We start from the raw sequence: 4,007 nt of genomic DNA, 5'->3' as shown, positions 1-4,007 counted from the left end.
GATCAGGGCCAGAGAACCAGACTTGGGCCTGGATCAGCTAGGAGACGATGGTGCACACAGGAGGATAAAGGTGAAATGGAGACAAATTTTAAGTTCCATCATCCTCTGCACAACCAGACAGACCTACCTTTGGAGAGCTGCTTCACAGACAGCCTGGGGGCCCAGAGGGGGAGAGAGAGCTTGAGCCCAGGAAGGACTAGGTACTTGGGGAGAATGTCTGGGGCCTGAGGGGGATTCATAGGTTTCGTAGACATTAGGGCTGGAAGAGACCTTGGAAGATCATCAAGTCCAGCCCCCAGCCCAAGGGGCAGGAAGTCAGCTAGGGTCAAAGGATCTCAGCAAGATATGTGTCTAAACGTTTCTTAAAAGAGTCCAGAGTAGATGCTTGCACCACCTCTGGAGGGAGTCTATTCCAGGCCATGAGGGCTCAGACAGTAAAGAGGTTTTTCCTTATGTCCAGCCTAAAATGGGTTTGGAGGAGTTTGTGACTTTTGTAACTTGTCCTCCCTTGGGGTGCTCTGGTGAACAGGCATTCCCCCAGATCCTGGTGAGCACCCCTTATAGACTTATAGGCAGCCACCAGATCACCCCTGAGCCTGCGCTTTTCCAAGCAGAAAAGCCCCATGGCTCTCAGCCTCTCTCCATAAGGCCTGTTCTCCTGCCCTCTAATCATGCACGTGGCTCTCTTCTGGACTGTCTCAAGCTTCTCCACATCCTTTTTGAATTGTGGAGCTGAGAAATGGATGCAGTACTCCAGCTGCGGCCTCACCAAGGCCGAGTACAGTGGGAGGAAGACATTCTGAGATTTACTTAAGAAGCATCTATGGATGCAAGCCAGAAGTGTGTTCACTTTAACCAGCTGCAACATCACATTGGTGATTCATGTTCATCTTGTGGTCAGTCATGACCCCCAAGTCCCTTTCGGCCATGGTGCTAGCGAGCAGAGCACTCCCAAGCCTATAAGTGTGATGCAGGTTTTTTCCTCCTAAGGTGGAGTGCCTTCCATTTTTCCGTATTGACTGACATCAGGTTTATATCCACCCACTTACTAAGCTTATCCAGGTCGGCCTGGATCACTAGCCTATCCTCAGGTGTGGAAGCTCTAACCCAAAGTTTAGTGTCATCGGCAAACTTGGCCCGTCTACTTCTGACACCAGTGTCCACATAATAGCGATGTTAAGGAGAACAGGTCCAAGGACAGAGCCTTGGCGAACACCACTGGTCATGGAGTGCCATGATGATTCGCTTCCATTGACTACCACTCTCTGGGTCCAACCTCGGAGTCCATTCCCCAGCCATCAGACTGTGGTGTAGCCGAGGCCTCAGTTGGCCAGCTTTTCCATAAGGAGATCATGGGACGCCAGATGAAAGGCTTTTTAAAAGTCCAGATCTATGAGGCTAATCTCTTCTCCCGTGTCCAGGTGATATGTCACCTTGTCATAGAAGGAGATGAGATTGGTCAGGCAAGACCTACCTGCAACAAAACTAGCTTGCCTAGAATGGTCTCTTTGATAATTTGTGTGGATGAGCTCTACCTGACTCAAGAAGTTTATGGACTGACAAGAAGTAAAGCACTGCTGGACCTGGTACTGGCCAAAGGGGGTGATCTAATCAGCACCCTAAGAATCCAAGGAAAGCTGGGAGACAGTGACCATGAGCTGATCACTTTTACTATCCATCGCAAAGCTGGCAAGTCAGTCAGCAATGTAGAAGTCCTTGACTTTAGGAAAGCTGACTTAGATAAGCTCAGGAGGCTTGTTGTCGAGGCCCTAAGGAGCTAAACATAAGTTTAACTAGCATTCTGATCAGGCAATAGAAATGCAAAAACATACTCAAGCTTGGGAAGATGTGTGTAGGTCGGATTCCATGAACTCTGATATATATATACATACATATATATATATATAACCCTTCTGCTGGGCCCCGGTTAGCAGCATGAACAAAATAAAACACTGAGTATAATTTAAAAATATTTTTAACTACAAAGCAAAGTCTATAGGTGGCACCCTGTTAGGGGAGGGTTCACTCATACCCAGGCAGTCTGGGACTTTGGGGTCCTCAATGGGTATTTCTGGGGGCCTGCACCCCTATACCTACTCTTCAGCAATGGGATGGAGAGTCCTATGAGCTGCTCCTTGGGTTCACTGCACTGTGGGGAGCTGCTCAAGACAGTGGGTCCTTCTGCATTGCAAGGGGCTCTGTTGCTCGTGGAGAAGTGGTAGAGTGCTGATCTTTGCTCTCACAGAGAGGCTATATGACTGCAGCAAAGGACTATCAAAAGAAACAAAGGGGAAAAGCCAGGACTACCCTCTAGGCCTGGGCTGCAGGTAGTTTGAATTCAGAGCTCCACTGGGAGCAGAAAGTTGCAAACCTCAACCCTGGCTCAAAACTGGCAGGTTTAGAAACTCTCAGGTTTCAACCCTGTTTAAAAACTACCAGGCCTAATTCCTGGCCAGCCAACCCAAGGAACCAATACCTTCTTCCCCAGTATTAATCCCTTAAAACCTCAAAAAAGGGGGAAGAAAAGGAGGAGAGAGGAGTTCCCAGACCCTGGAACCATGGGCAACTGGTGCTTCCTGACTCTGGGGGGCACCAGAGGCCGATCACCGACTGGGGGGGTGGGGGTCTCTCCTCAGCCAATCGCTGACCCTGGAAGTGCTGCTGGCACTTCTCGGGGGGGCACTAGCTGATGCTCTCCACTCCCTGGTTGGTGAGGGCCAATCTCGGGGGGGCACATGCCCCCCTGTGCCCCTCCTATGCATCACCTATGCCTGGGACAATTCTTCCTCTCTCTCTCTCCTCTACCTGAGTTTCCCTTTTTGCTATTCCAACCTTTATATAGTAGAGGATGTATACAAGATGGAGGCATTTATGCCAAGGCCTCTAATGTGTTTCTTAAAAACGGCCCTTCCCTAAAGCTATCACACTCACAGGCCAGAATGCCTCCTCTGTAGATAGGAGCCACACACTGCCATCATGCAGTCTGATCCCACAGGGCACCTTTGACTTCTAGGAATACCAGGACTGCTCAACACAGCAAAGGACAGCATACAAAGCAGGGCTCTTCAAGTTCATCCAAACCCTCTCTCTGGCTTTATACTGATTAATATACTTTGGCTTTATACTTTATATATTGTTGGTTGAACTGTAGTAGAACCTGGTAGCACCCATCCAGGCCCTGCTCCCCCATGTGTTATGTGCTCCACACCTAAATAATGGGGTGCCATGGTTGCATTGCCATATCTTTATTCACACGTGTCTAAGAGTTCAGGTCTGTAAACACTGGCATAAGACATGATAACGAATGAATCACTTTCCCACTTTGTGCCTTTGTCACCTTGGGTGATCACATGCTTTGGAACAGGGTTACAGGTGGGTTATGACCATTAGTGACTATTTCTTATGAAGTGCTTTGGGATTGTAGCTGGAAGGTGCCAGCAGCATTTTACAACAGGAAGTTCTAGCCTCTCTCATTTTGGCTTCTGGCTTTGGAACCATTAGAGGACACGTTTTCATGCTTCTCTCCACAACCCACAACAAGTAGAAACCTGTTACAAAGGCCTCATTTCACAGTTGGGTGACTGTACTCTTGACTTTGACTTGGTGTAGAGCTGGGAACCAGTTAGAGGCAGTGGGATCCTGCCTTCTTCTGCTGTCAGGCAGGGGACTATCTTATTTTCAGGGTCATCATATATCCAAGTAAATATGGTTATTTGTGCCATTTTATTACAGTGAGTGTCTATTTGCTTGTAGCTGGAGAGTACAGGCAGCCCAGAGCTGACTGTGCTCTACAGCTGTCCACTCTGCAGACTTGAGGGGCTTGATCCTGTGGAGCTCAGGAATTCCCAGGCTGAATTGGCCTCTCAGACCCTTGGAGCACCTGCTCAGCTTTCCCCTCATACTGAGACATGTCTCTGGGGGTATATCTGGCTAAGCAGGGAAAATTGGGGTTTCCCCAGTTATCTAGATGCATCTTCAGGAACTCAGAGGATGCATCTGCCTAAGAT

This window comes from Gavialis gangeticus, unplaced genomic scaffold (genome assembly GCF_001723915.1).
Source record: "Gavialis gangeticus isolate Ggan-Ray unplaced genomic scaffold, GavGan_comp1, whole genome shotgun sequence".
In the NCBI taxonomy this organism is placed as follows: Eukaryota; Metazoa; Chordata; order Crocodylia; family Gavialidae; genus Gavialis; species Gavialis gangeticus.
The sequence above is the reverse complement of the archived record's forward strand: the minus strand, read 5'-3'. Positions refer to the sequence as shown.